A 27137-nucleotide genomic window follows, 5' to 3' on the forward strand; every position below is an offset into this window, starting at 1 on the left:
ATCCAAGGAAATGTCACTTGATTTAAAAGCCAGTAACGTTATTATAAGAATAAAGATAGCCATATAGCCTTTCTCATTCTACAAGAGTGCAGGAGACATGTAATGCTGAAGAGTCACAGTGACAAGGACAGAAGATACACGGAAAGTTGCTTGGGCAGCTATAACAGGATACCATAGACTGGGTAGCTTAAACCATATTTACTTCTCACATCTGTGGAGACTGGGACATCCAACATCAAAGTACCAGTATGTTTGGTTCCTTTTTTTTTTAATATTTGTGTATTTATATATTTATTTATTGGCTGCAATGGGTCTTTGTTGCTGCATGAGGGCTTTCTCTAGTTGCAGTGAGTGGGGGCTACTCTTTTTTACAGTGCGTGGGCTTCTTATTGTGGTGGCTTCCCTTGTTACAGAGCACAGGCTCCAGGTGCACACTTGGGGCTTCCGTAGTTGTGGTATGTGGACCCAATAGTTGTGGCTTGCAAGCTCTAGAGCACAGGCTCAGTAGTTGTGGCACATGGGCTTAGTTTCTCCACAGCATGTGGGATCTTCCTGGACCAGGGCTCAAACCCATGTCCCCTGCATTGGCAGGTGGATTCTTAACCACTGAGCCACCAGGGAAGCTCCCGTTTTGTTCCTGGTAAAGATCCATTTCCTGGCAGTAGACAGCACCTTCTTGCCGTGTGCTCATACGATCTTTCCTGGGGACCTGCACGTGAAGAGACAGAGAGATAGAGATAGAGCTTCTTCTTCTTATAAGGACACTAATCCCATCATGTGGCTCAACCTTCAGGACCTCATTTAAACCTAAATATCTCCCAAAGGCCCTCTCTCCAAATATAATCACATTGGAGGTTAGGTCTTCAATATATGAATTTTTGGGTGGCATAAACATTTAATCCATAACAGAGTCTATTCTTATGACACTTAAGCTTTTGTCCCAGGACTTTACTCTTTTTTAACCTTCCCTAACCCAAATTATGTCCAGATTTTTATTTATTTATTTTGCTTTACGTTCTTGGATACTTGCTGTCAGCACTGGATTTTTTTGTGATCTTGCTTAGCCTTTCAGGTGTGGTTTACCCACTGAAATGTGAAAACTCAAACTCAGACATCTTCACAGCACCTAGCACAATGTTGAGCAAATAGGTGTATTACTGGGTAAATAACTGTTAGGTGAGGAGGTGAAAAGCAGAATCATTGATATCCACTGTAAAAGATGACTCTGGCAGGAACATATATATACTACTATGTATAAAATAGATAACCAATGAGAACCTACTGTATAGCACAGGGAACTCTACTCAATGTTCTATGGTGACCTAAATGGAAGGAAATCCAAAAAAAGAGGGGATATACGTATACATATAGCTGATTCACTTTGCTGTACAGCAGAAACTAATACAACATTGTAAAGCAACTATACTCCAAAAAAATTAATAAAATTTAAAGAGAGAAGGAGAAAACAGCCTGATCAGATAATCGGCCTGCTGATTGTTCTTGTCATACTGCTTGGCAGTTAGAGAGTCAGGCTCTGATTCGTACGAGAGTACAGGTTCAGGTGACCCTTGAACAATATGATTTGAACTGTGAGAGTCCATGTATACGCATTTTTTTTTTGCCACTCAATACATACTATGGTACTACATGATCCGAGGGTGGCTGAAACCACAGATGTGGAACGTCAGATACAGGGGTCCGAATGCAAAGTTATAAGAGGAGATTTTTGACTGTGCAGGGCTTTGGCGCCCCCAACCCCCACGTTGTTCAAGAGTCAACTGTATTGATTTAGAAGAACCCACCTAACACTTCTAAGAAGATACAAGACTATAGTATCTCCATGAATCACTGTATTTGATTGCTATTCCCATACAGCTTCCTCCTTGGGTACATAAATATTTAGCTTCAGAGAGCACACAATTTCTGTTGCTTTTCATCAGAAGAAATATTCAACTTTTAAAAAGTGTGTTATCCATCATAGCTCTCTCACTATGGTAATGATAGGGCTAGGGAAAGAGGGGTACTAGTAAGCATTTCAGTATGTTATCTCATTTTTAACATTTCCAGTTGATGAAATAAGAATGGAGAGGTAAGCATTCAGAAAACAAAGGAATACAATTTCTAATGGAGCAACAGCAAACATTACATTGAAAGATGTCAAAAGTAAAGCTAAAACTAGTAGGCTATCCTGTGCCAATACACCAGAAGGAGGCCTTTGTATCCTAGAGGAAAGCTAACTGAGCCAGATGCTCTGCTGTGAGCCCATTTGGCCTGATAGGTGCTATCAAAAAGGAAAGAGACTGATCCTTCTTCATATGTAAAATGAAGATGCTGGACAATGCATTCCCCATGGTCTGATATTACATGTATTAAGGAGCAGCAATTAACATGTTGGGTAATTAATTAGAGGATTTTCCACTCCACCTGTCTTTATATTGATTATTATATGACTTCCTGCAAAGTTGGTAGTTTCTGGTAGTTTTACAGCAGAGGTCTAAAGACATTTAAGTGGAGCCCAGGTAAGATCTGTTCCAGTTGGGTTAGTCTAATGGTTCTCAACTGGAGACAATTTTCCCCCAGGTCCCCAATCCTCAGAAACATTTGACAATGTCCATAGACATCACTGAAACCATTTGAAAGTATGTCACCCACCTATGACCCATCAATCTCAAGTATTTACTTTGATAGGTATTTCCTAAAAACAAGCACTTTCTCTTACACAGCCACACTGCAATGATCAGGATCAGGAAATTAACTTCAGTACATTTCAACTCTAGTTCACAGACCCCAAGCAAATTTTTGCCAACTGAACAGTACTGTCCTTTGTGGCAAAAGGATCAAGGTCAGAATCACCTGCTGCATTTAATTGTCATGTCTCTTTACTCTCCTTCAGTCTAAGGCAGTTCCTCAGTCTTCTCTTGATTTTATAACTTGGCATTTTTGAAGGTTACAGGCTGGTTTTTTTCTTAAGAATGTCTTTCAATCTGGATTTGCTTGATATTTCTTTGTGATGAGGTTAGAGTCGTGCATCTTTGGCAGGAATATCATAGAAATGGTGCTGTGATCACTTTCCTGGAATCTTTTCAGGTGGTGCCTGGTTTCCATTTGTCCCATCACGGATGATGTTTGCTTTGATCACTTGATAAAGGTGATGCCGTCACAGTTACTCCCCCATAAAATATTTTGTGTGGAAGTACTTTGAAATTGTAGATAATTCATTGTCAAACTTTCGATTTATTCCTTTCAACATACGTGGACTTATGGAATCTTATTTTACTTAGTGGGCTATCATCCATTATCATCATTATTTATATTCATGCTCAACTTACGCTGATTGGCCAGTGGACACTCAGTCAAGTTGTCTTTTACATTCTTTTGACATATCTCTGTCCTTCTTTGAGCCCTTCCTTGTTTTCTGGCACAAGGTGTACCATGCTTCTTTGAACTGAATTATGTCCCCCTAGAATTCATATGTTGAAGTCTTAACCCCCATTGTGTTGGTATTTGGAGGTGGGGTCTTTGGGAGATAATTAAATTTAAATGAGTTAATGAGGGTGGGGTCCTCATGATGGGATTAGTAGCTTTATAAAAGGAGACCAGAAAGCTCTCCCTCTCTCTCTCTCTCTCTCTGCCATGTGAAGACATTGCAAAAAGATAGCTATCTGCAAGACAGAAAGTGAGCTTTGACCAGGACCTGAAACTGAATTGCCTGGCACTCAAATCAAGGGACTTTCCAGCCTCCAGAACTGTGAGAAATAAAATTCCTATGCTTAAGCCACCAAGCCTCAGGCATTTCATTATGGCAGCCTGAAGGGGTTAAGACACAGGCCAGTGTTTATGTCTTCCTGTCCCAGGTCTGGAACCTAATGACTATCCCTTCAGCTGTTCAGAACTCTGGACAACAATTGCACTCTTATTATTTCCCTGTAATTCACTTCCTGCTCTGGGACTTTTTGCCCCAAAAGTGAAAATCCATCTCATTCCCACAGGGTTCTAACTGCTGTCTTCCAAATTAATACGAACAGAAATCTGCATGAACCTAGTTAATGCCTTGTAATGCTCTAGCAATGTGCTTACTTTTGCATGTCAATTTTTATCCTCACAGTACCTCTCTTGGGGCTTCATGTTGGAACCATTAGTTTTGGCTGGACTTCTAGGTCGTGCACTTGTGTGGCTGGCTGGCAGGTACACGAGCCTTGAGGCAGATGACACTCCTGGCCTCACATTGTGCTGTGGGGCTGAGTAGCCCATCTGGGTGTGGGGCTGACCTTGGCTTTCACCACTGAAGGAGAACAAAAGGGCAGGCTTGGGAACCCAGGTACCATGCCAACTGAATTAAAAAGCATCTGAGTCTAGTTTCTCCTTTGCTCACTGCTGTTTCCAATTAGATATATTATTTGGACTCCAGTGTGAAATACCCTTAGGATGGTGGGAAGAGGTTGGATATCATTTTCTGCTTTGGTTCTCTTCCATACAGTTTTTCTTCTGAATTTCTTCTTCGCCAACCTTGTCACTTGCTGTGATACAGATTATGTTCAATATAGTCGGAACACTTTTAGACAGGAAGAGGGATGTCAAAAACTGTGAGTAACTTTACCAGTTAAGGATTTACTGCCATTCATAGTATATATGTATATTTTCTTTGTTTTTATTTACATAAATATATATTTTTTCAATATGCTTTAAGAAATCACGGACAACCATGTGAAAGTTTTTTGGCCTTGGGGCTTTCAACACAAACAATCACTATAAGCAATCTCCAAATTCACTGGAGAATTCCTCTGTAAAATATGTTTGTTATAGTCAAGTGGAAATCACACCAAAAAGCATTTTACCTGGCAGGATTTATCTGCGTTGTTCCACAGTGCAACTCTTCTTCAGGGTTTCCTTGCTGACTTAAATCTCAGAATTCAGAGTGACAGAGGCCATGGCAAAAGGGATCCTAAGACAAAATGTGAGGTATATGAAGACGAAGGACCCAAGCCTTCCCTTCCCAAGCCCACCTGAGGCCTCCAGCTTCCCAGCCTGAAGACATGGATTCCTAAAAACACTTAAAATATACAAAAATGGGTTCCCTGGGACAGGGGTTGGAACAATACTATAATAATATCTTATGTTTTGTTATCAGTATTATACTAGATTCATTTTCTCCTTTTCAGGAATGGAACAAAGAATTGGTGATGGGGGGTCAGGGGGAGTGGGTTAGTAGACGGGAGTAGAGTAGGAAATCAGTCTCACAGGGTGGTGATCTGCTTAGTTAAAGATATACATGCCAGGTGCCTGCATGGGGGATGCCGCATAGAATAAAGTGACTGGGCTTCTATGGAGAAAGCAGCGGAAGGAATTGGATTCGGCACAGAGCTAAAGACTTTGCAGCCTAGTGGAGAGAAGATCACTTTAACATGGACACCAAATAAAATCTGATATTTTCTAGAAGAGTCAAGGATGTGAGCAGTTTCCAGGAAGTTCAGCATACGCCTTGCTGTTGTGTTACCAGCAAAGGGGCCTTATAATATTTGTAATCTCTCTCTGTGGCTGTTTGGTTTTGTTGTATTTGTGTGATGGTGAGGCTACAATTGAATTAATTGCTATTTATCACACACCATACCAACAGATGATATAATCTCATTTAACCCACTTAACATTCCTATGAGGTAGGTTTTGTCACCCACCTGTCCCCATCTTACACGTGAAGAATCTCATCTTAGAAGGTGAAATGAAATGATTAGCTCAAATTAGCAGAGGAGAGCCAGGAGTTGACCTAGGTTTGTGTGATTTCAAAGGCCTTACTTTATTTCATAGAGGTAGTACTCAATGATGCCTCCAGCTGTGGCCCTACCATTTTTTTAAGGTCATAGATCATGGTTATTGAAGAATTTGGCTCTTCGGAAATTCCAGACTCTGACCCTAGCCTTATAAGCGCTACAATATAACTGGAATGACAAGTTGCTTGCCATATCAGCTAACTTTTGCTATGTAGTAGGCCACCCCAAAACTAGTGGCTTAAAAAAATGATTTAGTTCATGATTCTGTGTGTTGGCAATCTGTTTGGGCTTGTTGGGCAGTCTATGTGATCAGGGCCAAGTTCAACTCTTCTTGGTTGGACTCTATCCCATGTCTGGGAGCTCAGCTTCAACTACAAGGATGACCTTCTTCCTTGGGCTTATGATCCCTTCGTAGGCTCTCCTGAGCTTGTTCACACAGTGGCAGAGGACTTTGAAGAGCCCCAAGGGAAGAGAAGCCTGGATGTGTCTGCACTTTTTACGTTCTCCTTTGTGTCACCTTCACTAAGGTCCCAATGGTCAAAGCTAGGCACGAGGCCCACCCAAATTTAAAGAATAGAGAAATAGACTCTGCTATGTAGAAGAATCTTCAGCATCCTTTTGTAAGGGCATCACACTGCAAAGGTGTTACATAACAAAGTTACGAGTGCAGGGATAGAAAGAATTTGCGATCATTTTTTTAAAAGTATCATATTTGACTAATTCTGTCCAGTTATTTTACAAATTTTTGATACTTCCCATGAAGGAAAACCAGAGAAAAATTGGGGACATGCCATAGCAAACATCCATCATTACTGAATATAGACTCACAAATATGAAGCCCTGTGTCTGGTTGGTCAAGTAGTGAAAACTGGTCATCATACTTAAGAAAATGAAAAAGCTAGACTGCCATAGTCATTACTCATGTTTCTTTACAAACTGCCTATTTTATTTGGAAGAGGGATTCTAAAAGTTGCTTATAAGTCATGTATGAATTTTCACTAATGACTCTTATAAAGGTAACCAGAAAACAAAACAGCCTGTGTTCTAACATGCTTTAAAACCCAAGGAAGTCTACTTATTTGAGCTTTGGATTTTCCCCATGAAGATTAAAAAGCAGGTGATTATGTAATTTAGAAAGCTTGGAGAAGCCAGCTTTTTAAAGGAAATAATGAGGAAATGTCTCTAAAAAGACATTGGAAGAAAAGTTAACATAAAATGCCATGGGGTAAACAAGTTACTACAACAAGAATAGAGATGTCCTCTATCACATGAAGAAAAAGGGACTTCCATCAAGATTTTCTACCTCTGACTTATTGGTTGCTTACATGGCAGAAATGTTTTCAGTGTAGTGGTCCCCTTCCTTCATTGGGTTCTTGATTGCTATTGGGTCTGTTTCTCTTCCTCTTGAAAGCACTAAACTATTTCATCTTGACTAGAGAACTGAGGAACCATTCATATTAATAGCCAGAAAAGTTGAAGCCGATGCTCTCTTATCTCTCTGCCTTGTTATTCTTGGCCAGAAATCATTCACTTGAGGGTAATGAACTCCTTCACAATTAATCCGTGTCAACAGGAGACACTTTATGATATGAAATTAAAATAAAATTCCATACTGGATGTATAGAAGCTTTGAAGTATGCATGTGTTTCCATGTGTACATCTATGGGAAACCATAAAATGAGATTACAGACAGTGAACCAGAACTTTTCTTGACCCCAGATCAGAAACATGCCCACATAAAGTTTTAAATACGGCTATTATCACAGTTTCAAACTTGGCTTTTCCCATTGTTTTAACAGCTGAATACACACATGTTTTCTCCCTGTGGCAAAAAATCCATGAAGGGGTTCAGATTAAGCTTTGGGAATTGTTCTTCTAGAAAACCTTGGCTTTGAAGTGTAAAACTCTTAAATCAAGTATATTTAGTAGTTTATTGGCCTTGGGATGATGATGGATTAAACATTTGATAGTCTCTTGTGGCTTTTGTGAACATATGTTATTGGCTGTGGGCCCATTTTCTAAACGTTGGTTTGCCGAAAACAAGTTTCCAGAGGCTAATTTGCCAAATTATATTCTCTAAATGGTAAATTTGCAGTGTGGCCAGTTTTTGAATTGAGTGGAATCCACGTTGCTGAGCCCATGCATAACCTCCATGCCTGCTGCCGTGGCTGCTTCGTTCATGTGCCCGTTGGACAACAGCAGAGGGGCTGGGGAAGGAAACTGACTGATGTCTGCTGAAGGTGGTCTTCCAGTCCACCTGATTATTGAAATCTTCCCCTGTTGATGTCATCCTTTGGTGGGCATCATATGAGACACAGCTATCTTCACGTCCTGTGCTCGTTCATAGAGATCTATCCACGTCCCTCTTACCCAGACCTCCTTGATACCAATTTTACAATTGTGTTTCTTCCACACAAATCATTAGCCAGATGGCCCATGGTTTGCTTGCTTCTAGGCAAAATGAATGACCAGGTTCAGTTCTCAAAATTCTTTCCCCTGGAGGTGGTTTTCTGTTCACCACAATCTGCAGAGCTGTCCCAGAATGGGGCTGTAGAGCAGCTACAGCTATCCTCTTTCAGGTGATTGCCTGTGTATTGTGCAGGACCATCTATCTATAAACCAAGCCTGTTTTTTTCATTCAGTCAGCTGGTTATAGGGAACTTCATATAAACTATAGGTGTGGATTGAGATAAAGAAGGAAAATAGTAGGAATAGGGCCTATGCAACTTATGCTTCTGGACCTGCCCTCACCCAGTTTCATCTGTACCACTCTCATTCTATGATGGAGTGAATGCTCAACTTTGTGTCTTGGTCAGTTAGACAACACCCAGTTCGTGACTGGCAGTTCAGATCATGTGGTAACTTGGTGGCCCATGGTCATGCCATCAGTTTCTGTTAAAGCCCAATCACAAGCTCCAAATTTGTCTCTTAAAAGGAGAATAGTTATATGCAAAAAATGGCATGGCTTTGCTTTAATCATTAAAGCTCTGTGCTGTATTTACTTATAAGAGTCTGCCAATGGTTCCATATAACATTTTTATCTGCCAATAACACTTAAAGCATCATCAAATCTGATGGACCATATAACTCATGTGGTGGAATAGCTTTTACGGAGGCAGGGACCTGTTGTAGAGCCTTCTTTTATTTAGGGTCCCATTCAAAAGTGACAGCTTTTAGGTCCCTCAGTACCTGGGTGCGGGTAGCATGCCCAAAGGAAGTATATGTGGCCCCCAAAACTCAAAAAGGTCCACTAGATATTGTGGGGTTATTTTTAGTGTTAGGAGGGGACGGATGCAGCAACTTGTTTTTCATCCTGGAAGGGATTTCACTCATGTGGCTGACTCCTGAGTTCTTTGGGGATTTATTTCCTATTCTCTGGCATGCAAATGTTTTACTAATGTGTGTAGAGTGGTCACTACCTCCTTCTAAGCGGGTCCAATCAGCACAGTTTCATCAGTGTAATGGACCAGCATGATTCCACTGGAATGAAAAAGCAATCAAGGTTCCTGCAGACTAAATTATGACAGTGCTAAGAGATCATTTAGCCCTGAGATAGAAGAATGAAAATATATTGCTGGCCATGCCAGCTGAAAACAAACTACTTTGGATGGTCTTTACTAACAGGTATATAAATATATATATACATATATATTTGATCAACAGTTGCATAGCAGGTACCAGGGAATGTGTTGATTTGCTCCAGCAAGGAAAGCACATTTGTAACAGCAGCTGCAATTGCTTGATAGTGTTTATGATAATCCACTGTCATTGCCTGAGATCCATCTGTCTTCTGCACAGGCCAACTAACTGCATATAGAATCTTTCCTTAGTGAGCTTACATCAGCGGTTCCCAACCTTTTTGGCACCATGGACCGGTTTCGTGGAAGACAATTTTTCCACGGACAAGGTGGGGGAGGATGGTTCAAGTGGTAATGGGAGCGGTGGGCAGCGGCAGATGAAGCTTCGCTCATGCACCTGCGGCTCACCTCCTGCTGCGCGGCCTGGTTCCCAATAGGGGGTTGGGGACCCTGGGCTTACATGAATCAGTTCAGCCTCATTCATCTTTATGTTCCTTCCACCCTGATCCCACACTCTTAAGATATATTATCAGACATATTCCTCAAGCTTCTGTCAATATAAATTGGCAAGATCATGTAATTTATTGTTATGCGTTGCATCTCTACATGACTCATACTTTGACGCTCATTCTTTGGAACCTCCTGACATGTGAGTTTAGAAGCCAAGAGAGGTAGTGGGAGTAGGTTATGAGGATGATCACCAGTCCTGTGCAACACATCTACCACAGAAGAGGCCATTATAGTTTCCTCTGTCAAGGAGAGTCTGTCTTAGGCAGGAATGGGAAGGCTACTTCTAATGGCAAAGAGTGTTCCTCAAAATCTGAGGTTTCATGGTTCAATGTATGCAACTTCGTTACAATCCACCCATACGTTTCCATCTCAGTTTTTGGTGTCCCATTCCTTCCCAGTTAATGCTCTAACTTTAACAAAAGAGACCCTATGACATCAGCAATTCAGTTTGTGTTGTTAGTCATGTATAGATTACACATGGGGTTTCATTTTTAGAAAACTTGACTTTAGACTAAAATTTCTACAGGGATTAGGCTCTAGGATATAAAAGCTTCTTGTAGGGCTAGGATATAGGAGCTTCTTTTAGGGCAAGGATATAGGAGTTTCTTTTAGAGCATACAGAAGTTTTAAGGTCTCTTATATGAACTAATAATTTAAAGCCCTGAGCTCTTCATTTTCTTTCCTTAAGTTCTTTAGCTCATTCAGAGGCAACCAACCAACACCCATTATACTCCTTATTTACATACAAGAATGTATGGCAGCAAATAACTGGTCATCCAGAGTCTTGCCTTCTGTAGACTCTTAGCTACAGGTATCAGCAGGTGATAATTTGAGTAAATGTTTTGCTGTCACATAGCATAGACTACCAGTATCCGCTTCAATGTTGGAAGTAAGGTCATTAATATTTTTATGTGTAATCAGTTTAGGAAACCAATTCTAGAAAGCCCAGGAAAAATGAACAAATTCATGTAAGTCACTCCTAAGATTCTGCTCCTCTGGTATCACTGTTGGATCCAATTCTGTATCATTTAGGGTTACAGCAAAGAAGCACGTTATATATAAATTTGACTTTACACATTGTTTGAGCTCGTTCAGTTGTAAACATAAGATTTTTGCTTTTATCTGGTGCTAGAATTTGAAATCTTCAGGGTAGGCCATAGAAAAAGGCAGGAGGGAGAGATGTCTGTAGAGCATGCAAGAGCCAAGAGAAACTGGAACCCACAGCGGGAACTGGGAATTACGAGGATGGCCTGGAACCCATGTCAGTTCTTGTTGTCGCCAGCCTTATGGTGTGGGCGTCCTGCAGGAGCAGCTGGCATTTTTCATCATGGAGCTTAACCCACAGCTGACCCAGGAGTCAGAGAAGCCAAAGGAGGAGTCAGGTGAAAATACACACAGTTTCAGGCCTGGCTGTTTTCCCATGCCAAAGAAGTGAGCCCACAGACAAGCAAAGTACATGAGGACAAACACCCATCCTAACCTTCCAAGCAAAGAAACAAAATGACTGCTGTTTTACTTCCACCCTAAGGTCATGAAAAATATTTTCTTTGTGTCTCACCCTAATTAGAAACACAGAGAACATACTTCTGAGAAAGAGTTCAGCCTGGCCAAGTTGACACATTACAAAGTCACCACATACACTAAAGAAGAGAACCCACACGATCATCTCAGTAAATGCCAAGTAAGTATTTGACAAAATTCAACATTGATTCACTCAAAAATCCCTCATTGGGAGTTCCCTGGCAGTCCAGTGGTTTGGACTCTGCCCTTTCACTGCCATGTCCCAGGTTCAATCCCTGGCCAGGAACGAAGATACCACAAGACACATGCAGCATGGCCAAGAGAAAAACAAGAAAACAAAAAAACAAAAACAAACCAAAAAAGAACACCCCAAAACAAAACAAAATTAAAAACAAAAAGAAAACTTGATTAAACTAGAAACAAGAAGAAATGATCTCTAGCCGATGAATGGCATCATCCACAATTTTCTCTCCCTAAGGTGAAGAGCAAGTCAAGGTTATGTGCTGTCACCATTTCTGTTCAACATCATAGTGGAGGTATATGGATCAGCACAGCTCTCAGGAAAACCATGAAAGAAGAATAACCTGACTCAACTTCTTTCTACTTGCATGTGAATGTCCCTTCCCTTTCTTTGGGGCCATCATTCTGTCCTCTTTTCTTTATCTAATATGTAATAAAAGATCAAAGAACTATTACTTGTAGCTAATATACCTTAGCTGTTGTACCTAAGTCCTCCCAGAGAGTGAGAAAAAGGTCTTTACCTTAAATGGGTAGCTAAGGACAGATACAGTCTCATCTCAGGATTTCTAACAGTGATTTTCAAACACTTTAATGTCCATAAAAATAATGCGGGGTGCTAATTTAAAATGCTTGGTATATGTCCTAAATTATACTATTCTCTCCAAAGCAAACAATTGTATTTCTTAATAAAGTTTTCACAATCTGATCTCTCACTGCTTCTGGTTGCCCATCCCCTCTAAACAATCTGAGGGATAAGTTCTCACCACTGGTGCCATCCTGTGGCATTTTATTTAGATTAGCAATTGTATAGCCTAGGATTCAAGTCTGTTGGCACAGAGGAATTAGCAAAGCCCAAAACAGATCATCCAGCATTTGAGAGAGAGTAAAAATTCAAACTCAGTAGATTTTTTCTGTTCTAACAGATGATTTAGAGAGAGAGAAAGTGGGGAAGAACGAGGAAAATGAATGGAATGAACACAGGACTCAAGATTAATGTGATTTGTCTCATTATTTTCACTAAAGAAGAAACTGTACTTTGAGTGTCAAAGTCCTCTAAATTCTAAATCTCATAGCAAAAAGCCTCCACCCACACACAGTTGACAACAGACATATATCAATACAGATTTCTTTAGAGATCACATTGTCTTGGATGTGTCTGATGCTTGGAAGATGGACTCAGCATTCTAATTGACTGTGGAAGGTGGAGCTTCGTGGCAGTCATAAATCATCCAAATAGTGAGAGGTTCCTAAGGAAGGTTACTGCTAGTTGTAAGACAGAAAAGAAATGGCAGAATAGACCTAATGAAGCTGCTGTGTCTCATATAGGACACACAAAATACTGGGGTCACAGTAGTTCAGAGAGTGAGAGGTCTTGAAAGAAATAATTTAATTTACATTCCTCAATGGTTAGATCCTTTTTAGAGTGGGATGTGTAAAAAACTCATAAACAGTAACCTCAATTAAATAGAGTCTGGGAGAACAGAAGGCAGCATTCTCATGCCCTGTGACAATAGCAGAGCCCAACAGGAAGAAGACTCCTCTTCTTTCCTGTCAAGAACTCAGCCAATGAAAAGCCTTGGACTCTGCTTACTATAGTGCTCCTAACTTTCTTTTCCTCTCTGTAAAAGAGCACTCCTTCCCTCGCTGGGCAGTAACTTTCATGTGACTCTCCATGGTTGTAGACCCTGAATTGCAGTTTTCTGCTGATCCCAAATAAACCTATCTTTGCTAGAAAAATATCTGGCCATCTATTTGTTTCAGGTCAACAGATGTTATCATCTGTCACTTTTGATTGAGGATACATGAAGAAGTGGTCAATGAGGGTATAGGTTTTGGAACCAATTAGTCCTATTGCTTGTATACCTGAGCCTGGGGTCATTAAGCTCAGAGCTGGTGTCCTTAGATGAGACTAGGACTTCCAATCCATCAATGTGCTACTCTTCTGTCATGAGGGGTGGCCTTGAGAATCCAGTCTCCTATCATCCTAGACTATTGTTTCTATAAAGGCACCAAAACAAATTCTCTCTTTTTTGGAACCCTCTCAAAGGCCACAGATGGCTGTCATCAAGATTCACACACCACCTGAAACTTCTGATTGAATTGTCTATACATTTTTATATGGAAGTGAAGCAGGGGGTTTTTCACTGTGTGTACCAACTCAGAGTTAATGTTAAATCTTATATTTGTGTCAATTAAATTTCCTGATGTAGTTCGGTGGTTAGAAATCTTGTCTGGCATTTGAGGTATGCTGAGAAAGGGGGTAGGGTATATGTTAGTGTTAATATTCCAAGAAACATGTTACTTATGGGGAATTTGGGGAAAAAGAAAGTACTGATGCTGCTAGTTTACTGATAGCTTAATCATTATTGTCCCCTTGTCCTGTCAAGAAAAGCTTTGCACCCCAAACTTCTGTGTCTTACCTTATTTGCGATTTCTTCTAGGCTAGAGCAAAGCCAAATGAAAAGAAATCACATGAGTTAACTACAATTCCTGGTCAAATTCCTGGAGTTCCTACAAATTCTCTGATCACAGCTTGGTTTTCAAAGTTGTCATGAATCTTTCCATGTGTTTCTATGCCCATTCACCATATTATCTTTGCCAACTCTTTCTCATTCAGCTAAGGCCTCTGACTACCCTCTATTCTCAACTATTCTCATCTCATCTCTCACTCAAAGAAGAATTAGAGGTAGTCAGGGAACTCATCATTACTGTGGTGACCTTCTCTCCTCTCCCACCTCCCTCCTACATCTCAATGGGAAAGTATTCCTATACTTCTCTTTTGGTACTCACCTGTACCTCCTGCCTCTAACCTCAGAGGTCTCACTCCACCAGTTATCTCTTCTCTCAGCATTCTCTCACAATATCACTGATGCTCTTTAGCCTATAAACACATTCAGTCTCTCCTATTTAAAAATAAATTCCTGACTTTTCAGAAGATATACAGATGACCAACAGTCATATGAAAAGGTGCTCAGCATTGCTAATCATCAGGGAAATACAAATCAAAACCATAATGAGAGATCACCTCACGTCTGTCAGAATAGTTATCATCAAAAAGACAAGAGATAACAAATGCTGGTGAGGATGTGCAGAAAAGGGATTCTAGTGCACTGCTGGCAGGTTTGTAAATTGGTGCAGCAACTATGGAAAGCAGTACAGAGGTTCCTCAAAAAACTACAAATACAAGGGTGAATGAAAAATTATTTGCACTCTGGTTATATTAAAACTTCTGTTGGCCATGCTGTCTTATCAGTGCTTTCCATTCAAGGCTCCTGTCTCCCCAGTCCCTGCTGTGCAGGTGTGAATGTTACATCAGTTCATTTGTAACTGTGGTGTGAGCAAAAATGGATGCCCTACTTGTGATTTGCATGAAAGAAGAGCAGCGTGCAGGGCTTCGGTTTTTGTGGTCTGAGGGTGTGCACGTCTGCACACTTCTGCCCACACTGTCAACACTCTGCAAAAGCTTCGTTTTGAGGTGTTAAAGCATCCTCCCTATAGTCCTGAACTTGCTCCATTGGACTTTTACCTTTTTGTTCCCCTGAAAGCAACCCTACGAGGATGAAGAATCACTTCTGATGAAGAAGTGAAGACAGTGGTGCATTCACGGCTCGCAGGTCAGCCTAAAACATTTTTTAATGAGGGAATATGAGAGCTTGTTGACAGAGGGACAAAGTGTATTGAAAAGCAAGAAGACAAAACTGATGGCTTGCTTTTCTTTTTTTTCATTGAAGTATAGTTGATTTACAATATTATATTATTTTCAGGTGTATAACATAGTGATTCAATATTTTTATAGCTTATACTCTATTTAAAGTTATTACAAAATAATGGCTATATTTCCCTGTGCTGTACCATATATCCTTGGTGCTTATTTATTTTATACACAGTAGTTTGTGTTTCTTAACCCTCTCTACTGGTGACCGCTAGGTTATTCTCTATATCTGTGACTCTGTGCCTGTTTTGTTATATATATTTGTTTGTTTTATTTTTTAGAATCCACATGTAAGTGATAACAGAGTATTTCTCTTTCTCTATCTGTATTATTTACAATATCCAAGATATGGAAGCAACCTAAGTGTCCATCAACTGATGAATGGGTAAAGAAGATGTGGTATATATATATATATATACAATGGAATATCACTCAGCCATAAAAAACAATGAAATTCTGCCTTTTGCAACAACCTGGATAGCCCTCAAGAGTGTTATGTTTAGTGAGACAAAGCTGGTGGTTTTCTGCTTTTTCTATTGTTTAATAAAAACATAACTCTGTAAAAAAAAAACAGCAAGGAGATTATGTCAAAAAATGATGTATTTGTCTTTTCTAAAGTTAATTAAAATAAATTCTATAGTCAGAGTGCGGATAATTTTTGACTCACTCTCGTAGAATTACCATATGATCCAGCAATTCCACTCTTGAGTATATGTCAGAAGAAAATGAAAACACTAAATAGAAAAGGTACATGCACCCCAATGTTTAGAGCAACATTATTTACAATAGCCAAGAAATAGAAGCAATCTAAGTGTCCATCAACGGATGAATGGATAAAGAAGAGGTGAGATAGATATATACACACACACACACACACACACACACACACACACACACACACACAATGGACTACTACCCAGCCATTAAAAATAATGAAATAATGCCATTTGCAACAACATGGATGGACCTGGAGGGTATTATGCTTAGTGAAATAAGTCAAACAGAGAAAGACAAATGCTCTATATTATCACTTGTATGTGGGCTCTAAAAAAGGAAACAAATGAATCAATATAACAAAACAGAAACAAACTCACAAATATAGAGAACTAAGTAGTGGTTACCAGTGGGGAGAGGGAAGGCAAAAGGAGCAAGATAGGGGTGGGAATTAAGAGGTATAAACTATATATAAAATAAATAAGCTACAAGCATATATTATACAGTGCAGAGAATATAGTCAATATTTTCTAACTTTAAATACAGTATATTCTATAAAAACAAAGAATAACCATGTTGTAAACCTGAAACCAATATAATATTGTAAATCAAGTATATTTTAATAAAAATTTCCATTCTATGGATTCAGCACAGATTTTTATCCACTCAACCTTTGGGGGCCATCTTGGTTGCTTCCAGTTTTGGGCAATTATTAATAAAACTCCTATAAATTTCTGAAAAGAAAATAAATTCCTGACTTTTTATCATCCTCTAACTACAACTATATCTATTTCTTTACTTTCACAATCCAGTTTTTAAGAGTGGTCTTAACTCTGGATCTCAATTTCATGATCTCTCCTTTATTTCTTTATTTGTTATTATAAGGCTCATTTGTTCAATATTCCATTAAATCTGTTGTTGGGAATGACTGCAGAGTTGCTAAACTTAAATGGACACGTTCTCAGAGGTTCCAGCCTCTCTCTGAGGGTGTCATTCTCCCTGAATCTCCATGTGCTCACCAACCGGGAAACTCTCCGAACTCTCTCCTTTTGGCTTTTTATGGAGTCACCATATATTGATATAATTGATTAAATCATCAGTTATTGGTGATTGATCCAACCACCAACCCCTTTCCTCCCTTTTTTCAACCCTTTAATCTTGTGATTTTTTCTCCTAGCAACCAGCCCCCATCCTTAGAAGCACTCCTAAAGTGATCTCATTAACATAACAAAAGACACTTTTATCACTCAACACTTAGCAGATTCCAAGGGTTTTAGGAGCTCTGTGCCAGGAGGGGGATGAAGACCAAATGTGTTACTTTTTATTAGAAATCACCACATCACAGTAACTCAGAATGCTACAGCTAGTATGAATTAGCCAATTGCATATGGATCTCTTTCTTCTGCTTCCATGTATCTGAATACCCAAATGCCTCTTAGACGTTTCCATGTGGTGCTGCAAGGCAACACAACTCAATCCATACAAAATTGAACTTATGTTTTCCATCGAATCCAATGCAGAATGTATTTATTCTGCTAATAGGACAATCATCAACCAGATACTCAGGTCAGAAACCTAGAATCATCCTTGAATCATTTCTCAAACTTTTTTCTCACCTTACCTCCAATCATACGCAATCAGGCCTCTAAGTCCTATTAGCTACCCACCTTAAATAACTCTAGCAATGATCTCCTCACTCTTTGTCTTCCTTTAGGCTTTCATCATTTCTCACTTGAAACACTGCAAATTTCTTTTTATTAGTCTCTCGCCTACCAGGCTTACACTTTCTGTTACCACTTGAGCGAGCTTCCTATACTGTAAATCTGATTAGATCATCTACCTACTTATAGTTTTCCGTTGCCTCCCATAATGTTCAGGATAAAATCCAAGTCTTTTTCCTACCTTGATCTGGCCTTTGCTAATCTGTGCTGCTCAGTTTTTTACTATTTCCTAATTCATACTATGTTGTAGCTTTGCTAAACTATGTCCAGGTAGTTCTCCCGAAGATTTTCTTAAACCTCAGTGCCTCTCGCACACACTTCTCTATCATCCCAGAATGCCCTGTGTGAGCTTCTTTGCCTGGCTAAATCCTTTTCATCATATAAAATCTCAGCTTAACTATCTCTATTGAGAATTCTTCCTCAACCCACCTGAGGCAGGTTAATAACAAAAGCAGGGAAGGAAGAGGTAAACAGAAGAGAATGCAAGCCTCAGGGAATAAGTAACTTATGGCCTCTTTCACAAAGATCCTGCCATAAACAGCCCAGACATCTGAGTCAAGGAGATAAGGGAAAACCTAACTTCTGCACTCTGGCCTCTGTACCTTGCCCCTGCCTAGATAAGCATAGCTATAGGCTCCCAAAAAAGCGCGGGAACTGGTTTATAAAAGGGGAAACTTTTCTTTGGTTCGGGGCTCAGTCTTTGGATGTGAATCCGCTGGGCCTGTACCGGTACAATAAACATTGCTTCCTGTATTGCCAGCCTCGGTGTCCTGCCTACCTCTACTGATTCCTTCAACACACCCACTATGGGATAAAAGTTATTTTCACATGCTTCCAAGCACCCTCATGCCTACACACAGCAGGACACTCACCATATTTTATTGTAAGTATTTCTGTATCTATCTTCTTCACTAAACTGTTATCTTCTCCTTTACTGTATTACTAATATCAGAAACAGTGCCTGGTGTATTGCAGTTTTTAAAGACAGATTCATTGCATGAATGAATGACTAAATAAATAAAATAAAACATGAATCTAGAGGGTATTATGCTAAGTGAAATCAGTCAGACAGAGAAAGGCAAATAGGCATGATCTCACTTATATGTCGAATCTAAAAAAATGAAACAAAACAAACAAACAAAACAAAAACAGACTCATAGATACAGAGAACAAATGGGTGATAGCCAGAAGGAAGGTGAGTGGGTGAAATAGGTGAAAGGGATTAAGAGGTACAAATCTCTAGTTATATAATAAACAAGTTACAAGAATGTAATATTTAGCATAAGGAACATTGTCAATAATATTTTAATAACTTTGTATAGGGACAGATGGTTATTAGGGTTTTCAGGGTGATCATTTCTTAAGGTATGCAAATGTCAAATCACTATGTAGCACATATGAAATTAACATAATATGTCAACTATATTTCAATAAAAAATAAATTTAAAAAATATAATGAAGAGAAATAGAGAAGACTGAGTTGACGTTTAATAATGGATTTGCAATTTTTAATCCTTTCTCAAAAACAGGCAGGTTATGGAATGTTTTTGCTGTATAGTGAAGTAGAATTCTCAACTATGAGGATTAAAACTCAGGATCATAACTCCTTAGGGAGACTGGGATTTAAACAGGGTTTCTTTTAATGAAGGCAGATTTAAAAAATCTGATAGATTCCTATGCCTCATGAATGGCTTATGTATGTGTCATGGTGCCAAGGCAAGTCATCCTGAGAGGTTGAGTTTTGGAAAATCCTCAAAGTATAACAACCACGAAAGCAACATTTCATAATGAAATCTCTTTATCTCTTCCATCATCCTGGGCCTGGATAAGATAAAGTTTTATGACTCAGATTTTTGTTTTAAGTTTGGTTCATGGAACTTAGCCAAGTATAAAACAATTAAAATATTTTATGAGTTATAAAATTTTGCTCTGAATACATGAAGATTTATTAATTCACTCAAATTTTAAGACGCACGGACAGTCACTTTTGTGGATGATTGATTATCTTGAAAACTTCTTACCCTGGCAGAATGGGCTTTACTGTTTCAAAGTAAACTGTTATCCTTTACAATGAACTCATGCTGTTTTCTGTTCATGTATCGATAGTGAACACAGGATAGTACCAATAAGTTCTAGCTATGAGGTAAAAACTATTCATATACGTAGTAATAATACAGGAAGAATCTTGATTTTTCTCACTTTTCTGGTTTGAGTGTAAAATGAGACTGTTTTTTGAGACCTGCTGTTATTTCTCATGTGAGCATTTAATACTATAAATGTTTCTTGAAGTACTGTTTTAGCTGTATCACACAAATTTTAATGTATTTTATTTTCATTTTTATTCACTTCAAGAATTTTTCTAATTCCTTTGAAGCTTCTGCTTTTATCCATTAGTCATTTAGAAGTATGTTTTAAAATTTCCAAATATATGGGGCATTCTATAAACATCTATTTTTGATATTTAAATTCTTTTTTTTAATTAATTAATTAATTAATTAATTAATTTTAGTGGCTGCATTTGATCTTCGTCACTGCACGCTGGCTTTCTCTAGTTGCGGTGCATAGGCCTCTCCTTGCTGTGGTTTCTCTTTTTGTGGAGAACTGGCTCTAGGTACGTGGGCTTCAGTAGTTGCGGCACATGGGCTCAATAGTTGTGGCTCGCGGGCTCTAGAGTGCAGGCTCAGTAGTTGTGGCGCACAGGCCTGGTTGCTCCGCAGCATGTGAAATCTTCCTGGAGCAGGGATTGAACCTATGTCCCCTGCATTGGCAGGTGGATTCTTAACCACTGTGCCACCAGGGAAACCCTAGTTTAATTCTTTTTGTTCAGAAAGGATATTTTGTATCATTTCAATTCTTCCAAATTTAAGGTTTTATTTTCTGTTTATTTGTTTTTTGCTTTTTTTATAGTGCCAGTGTGTAATGTTGTTGAATATCCAATTGCAATAGAAACCAATGTGAAATATATTGTCATTGGAAAGAATGTTCTATAAATATCAAATAGATCAAGTTGATTGATAGTGTTGTTCAGGTTTTCTATATCCTTGCTGACTTTTTGTCTACTTGTTCAAACAATTATACAGAAAAGAGCATTGATGTCTCCAACTATACTACACTTGTTCTTAGTCAAAAGGCTGAAAAGCAATTCCAACTGTAATTGTGGATTTTTTCTTTTACCATTTTGATCAGTTTTTACTTCATGTATTTGGAAGCTCCATTGTTTGATGCATACATGCATGTCTTCAAAATCTGACAATTTTATCATTATAATATCTATCTTTATTCCTGGTATATGTCTTTGCTCTGAAGTGAGTGTTGTCTGATATTAATACAATGGATGTGTTTGTGTGGTATCTTTTCCCTCTTTCTCTCTGTTTTTTTTTTTTTTTGGATTTTAGCCTCTGTATATAATTAAAATTATTATACTTTTTATAGTCAACATATAATTGGGTCTTATATTTTAATCTAATCTGACAATCTCTGTCTTTTAGCTGGTATGTTTATACATTTTACCTGTTGTATAATTATTGCTAAAATCAAATTTAGGCTTAACATTTTATTATTTGTGTTCTGTGTTCCTACATTGTCTTATGTTTTTCTGTTCCCCCTCTCTTGCATTCTTTTGGATTATGTTAATATTTGCTGTATTCTACCTTCATTAATCTCTTGGATTTCAGGCTAAATATCCTTTTTTTTTTTTGGAGTTGCTTTATGGTTTATATTAATCATAGTTAACATTTCACAGTTTACTAAGAGTTAATATTTTACCACCTCTAGTAAAATGTAGAATTTTAAAAATCATTTAAATTCTTTTCCCCTTCCTACTTATGTTGTATTTATATGTATTACAATAGTTGAACATTAAAAACCCAACAAGACAGTGTTATAAATCTTATTTTTAACATTCATACGTATTTAAAATATTTAGGATAAAAATATTTACTCAGATATTTTCCATTTCTGTTGTTCTTCTTTCATTCCTGAAGTTCTGCATTTCCCTGTGGTATCATTTTCCTTCAGCCTGAAGAACATTCTTTAGCCTTTCTTTTTGAGCAGGTCTTAATTTCTTTTATCTTCAGTCTTTTTTTCTTACTGTTCTTCTTTCAGCTATTGATCCCATCCAATAAAATTTTAGATATTGTGTTTTTTAGTTCTCAGATTTCTATTTGCTACTTTAATTTGTATTTCTCTGAAGAAAGCTTCCATTTTTCCATTCATTTCAATAGTATTTAACATTCCCACAATGAACTTGGTTGTAACAGCTGTTCTAATGCTTATCTGATAATTTCAACATATTGTGTTACCTTGGTGTTGGCATCTGTTAATTTTCTTTTCCTTTGAGAGTTGGTCATATTTTCATGGTTCTCTGAATGGCAGGTGATTTTTGATTGTACCCTGAACATTTTGAATATTGTGTTGTGAGACTTTGGTTGGCTAACATCTCCTGGAGACTGTCAATCTTTTGCATTAGAAAGTGACCATACCATTTAGGTTCTGATCTCAAGTTCTATCTCTTCTTTTGTGGGTGATGGTCTCAATGTACCTTCAGTTTTCAAAGTTTTTGTTATACTGTTTGAGTCTGTCCCATGCCTGAGCTACTCAGAGCTTAGTCTAGGACTTGGGAAGTGTTTCATAGAGTAGTTTAGTTCTCAAAGTTTTTGTTACAGCGTTCTTGGTCTGTTCTGCACATGCATCTCTCTGGGGTGGCTTATATTGTAGCTCAGTTCTCCAAGTCTTTGCTGTGCTCATTTGGATTTGTTCTGCATGTATGCAGATTGACATCGAGCCCTGGATTGAGTTGACTCATGCACCAGAATTCTCTCAACTCTGGGATTTCCTCCCACATTCTCTAGTCTACAGGGGTCCTTTTTCTTGGTTCTTCTGGCCAAATACACAGGTTTTGTTTCTAAGTTCTAGGCTCCTGTGTTAGTGCTGCTGCTGCTGCAGCTTTGCAACTCTGTGACTGGGGTTGGTCTCAGGGAAGTACCAAGAAAGAAAACAAATTTTAAGAAGAAAAGAAAAATGAAAACCAGGCATTATGTCCTTTTCCCTACACCCTGGATCCACAAAAGTTCCCTTTCCCAATCTTCTGATCAGCAAAAGCAGAGTTCTTCAGGAGTATTTTTGTTGCCTGTTCCCATTGAGCAGTTTTAAGACTTGAGCCATTCACTGTAAAAGAGGAAGTAAAAGAGGAAATGATCAGAACACTTATCACCGTACTTTTCTTTCTTTAAACTTTTACTTCCATCTCCAAGCCATCTGCTATTCTTTGCTTCTTAAAGTCCTTCATAGTTGTTTTTTGTATTCTGTCTAAAATTTTTAGCTATATTCTTTGGGAAAGAGAGGTTGTAGTAGGCTTATCCCACCAATGCTAACATGAAAGTTAAAAGTTTTTGAAATTCTTTCATGGTGTTGAGTGGAACAGTATGCTTGCTTCTTTTCATTGTTGTGTAGTATTACATTGTGCAACTACACTACTATTTGTTTATCTATTCATGTCTTGATGGATATTAGGGTTGTTTCCAGTTTGCGACTATTAGGAATAAACCTTGTCTTAATCCTGATCATAGGGGAAAACATTCAGTTTTTCACCTATAAGTATGATGTTAGATCTAAATTTTTCATAGATGTCCTTAATCAGCTTGAGGAAGTTCTCCTTCTATTTTTAGGTTATTGGGAGTTTTTATTATGAATGAGTATTAGCTTTACCAAACATTTTCTGTATCCATTGAGATGGCCATGTGGTTTTTTTCCCTTTAATTCTATGAATATGGTGTATGACATCAAGGGATTTTCAGATGCCAACCTTACATACACAGAATAAAATCCACTTAGTCATAGTGTAAATAGTCTTGGTGTATTCCTGAGTTTTTTTGCTAATATTTTGTGAAGAGTGTTTATATCTCTGATTATATGTAAAAGTGCTCTGTAGTTTTGTGGGGTTTTTGTTGTAATGTCTTTGCTCAACTTTGGTATCAAGTAACAAATTCATAGAATAAATTCAGAAGTTGTTCCTTGTCTTCTGTTTTCTGAAAGGGTCTGTAAAGAATTGGTATTATTTCTTCATCCAAGATCTGACAGAATTTATAAGCCAATCCATTCAGGCCTGGGCTTCCCTTTGTGGCAATATTTTAAATTAAAGATTCAACTTCTTTGTTTCCTATAGGTCTATTCAGAGTTTCTATTTCTTCTTTAGTTAATTTTGATAATTTGTTTCCTTTCAAGGGACCTCCCAATTTCATCCATCCAATTTGTCTAATTTATTGACATACTGTTTTAAATAATGTTCCTTTACAATCTTTTTTAATTTGAGAAGGATTGGTGGTGACGTCCTTTCTCATTTTTGATTTTGTAAATCTTTTTCTTCTGTTTTTATTATCAACCTAGTTTCAATTTCTTTTAATCCCTTAAGTAAATGCATCACAACCAACTTATCGATACTACATTTTTTTAAAGTTTGTCAATTTCAAAGTAAGAATATCTAACATTCCATTGTTTTAGTTCATGTAGTTCAGTTATAGATGAAAGAATAAGATAGACACAAGCAGTGTATTCTTATAGACTATACATAGACATAATATTTACATAAACAGTGTTATGTACTAGAAAGAACTGAGGATTTACAGTCTAAGAGACCTGTATCCTAGCCCCGGATATATAATGAGATTCATGAACTTAGAATAGTGACTCTGTCTTGGCTTCTTCATCTCTCTAATGAAGTCAAAATAAGCTACCACTCAGAATTGAGGTAAGGCTAAAAAAATGAAATGGGCTAGTACCATACTGTCTTGATCACTGTAGCCTTGTAGTATAGTTTGAAGTCAGGGAGCCTGACTTCAAAGGAAAGCTCCATCTTTCCTTCTCCAGATTGCTTTGGCTAGTCAGGGTCTTTTGCATTTCCATACAAATCATAAAGTTTCTTGTTCTAGTTCTGTGAAAAATGCCATTGATAGTTTGATAGGGATTGCATTGAATCTGTAAATTGCTTTGGGTAGTATAGTCTTTTTGACATTGTTGATTGTTCCAATCCAAGAACATGGTATGTCTCTCCATCTGTTTGTATTGTCTTTGATTTCTTTCATCAGTGTCTTATAGTTTTCTGCATATAGGTCTTTTGCCTCCTTAGGCAGGTTTATTCCTAGGTATTTTATTCTTTTTGTTGCAGTGGTGAATGGAAGTGTTTCATTCATTTCTCTTTCTGCTCTTTCATTGTTAGTGTATAAGAATGCAAGAGATTTCTGTGCATTGATTTTGTATCATGCTACTTTACTAAATTCATAGATTAATGCTAGCAGTTTTCTGGTAGTATCTTTAGGGTTTTCTATGTATAATATCATGTCATCTGCAAAGAGTGACAATTTTACTTCTTTTCCAATTTGGATTCATTTTATTTCTTTTTCTTCTCTGATTGCTGTGGCTAACACTTCCAAAACTGTGTTGAACAATAGTGATGAGAGTGGGCACCCTTGTCTTGTTCCTGTTCTTAAAGGGAATGCTTTCAGTTTTTCATCATTTAGAATGATGTTCAATGGAACAGAATAGAGAGCCCAGAGATAAACTCTTGCACATATGGGCACCTTATCTTTGACAAAGGAGGTGAGATTATACAATGGAAAAAAGACAGCCTCTTCAATAAAGGGTGCTTGGAAAATGGGACAGCTACATGTAAAAGAATGAAATTAGAACACTTCCTAACACCATGCACAAAAATAAGCTCAAAATGAATTAAAGACCTAAATGTAAGGCCAGACACTCTTAGAGGAAAACAGGCAGAACACTCTATGACATAAATCAAAGCAAGATCCTTTTTGACCCCCCTCTTGGAATAATGGGAATAAAATAAAAAATAAACAAGTGGGACTTAACGAAACTTAAAAGCTTTTGCACAGCAAAAGAATCCATAAACAAGACAAGATGACAACACTCAGAATGGGACAAAATATTTGCCAACGAAGCAAGTGACAAAGAATTAATCTCCAAAATATACAAGCAGCTCATGCAGCTTAATACCAAAAAAGCAAATAACCCAATCCACAAATGGGCAGAAGATCTAAATAGACATTTCTCCAAAGAAGACATACAGATGGCTAACAAACACATGAGAAGATGTTCAATAGCGCTAATCATTAGAGAAATGCAAGTCAAAGCCACAATGAGGTATCACCTCACACCGGTCAGAATAGCCATCATCAAAAAATCTAGAAACAATAAATGCTTGAGAGGGTGCAGAGAAAAGGGAACCCTCCTACACTGTTGGTTTAAATGTAAATTGGTACAGCCACTATGCAAAACAGTATGAAGTTTCCTTAGAAAACTGAAAATGGAACTACCTTATGACCCAGTAATCTCACTCCTGGGCATATATCTTGAGAAAACCATAATCCGAAAAGAAACACATACCACAATGTTCATTGCAGCACTATTTACAATAGCCAGGACGTGGAAGCAACCTAAATTTCCATCAACAGATGAATGGATAAAGAAGATGTGGCACATATATACAAAGGAATGTTATTCAGCCATAAAAAGGAATGAAATTGAGTTATTTGTAGTGAGGTGGATGAACCTAGAGTCTTTCATACAGAGTGAAGTAAGCCAGAAAGACAAAAACAAATACCATATGCTGACTCACATATATGGAAGCTAAGAAAATGGTACTAATGAACTCAGTGACAAGGCAAGAATAAAGATGCAGATGTAGAGAATGGACTTGAGGACACGGGGTGGGGTGGGGGGTGAAAGGGAAGCTGGGAAGATGTGAGAGAGTAGCATAGACATATATACACTACCAAATGTAAAATAGATAGCTAGTGGGAAGCTGTTACATAACACAGGGAGATCAGCTCAGTGATTGGTGATGACCTAGAGGGGTGGGATAGGGACGGTGGGAAGGAGTAGTGGGAGGGAGGAGATATGGGGATATATGGATAAATACAGCTGATTCACTTTGTTGTACACCAGAAACTGGCACAACAATGTAAAGCAATTATACTCCAATAAAGAGCTAAAAAAAAAGAAATGAAAATTTAATAACCATCATTATAATTGTTTAACTTTTCAGACTTTGCATAATCTCTGAGTCAAGTGTCTGCAGAACATTCACATTATGTAAGCAGAATTTAAATTTCATTATACAATGCCTTTATTAATGATAACAGCAACACAAATAATGAAACAGTACAATATAGCAAGTCTGATGTAATTTCACTTAAAAATTGGTTTTGGGTCTAAATAATTTTAAGTACAGTTTCTTATTAAACTAGGAGAAATTTTATGACTATTTTTCACCATAGGGCAACTTTTAAGTTGTTCTTTTGTCTTTATGGTAGTCCTGTCTTCCTTCTTCCTTCCTTATTGCCTTTTTTTTTAACCTTATTCT

Source organism: Hippopotamus amphibius, chromosome 3, assembly GCF_030028045.1.
Source record: "Hippopotamus amphibius kiboko isolate mHipAmp2 chromosome 3, mHipAmp2.hap2, whole genome shotgun sequence".
In the NCBI taxonomy this organism is placed as follows: domain Eukaryota; kingdom Metazoa; phylum Chordata; class Mammalia; order Artiodactyla; family Hippopotamidae; genus Hippopotamus; species Hippopotamus amphibius.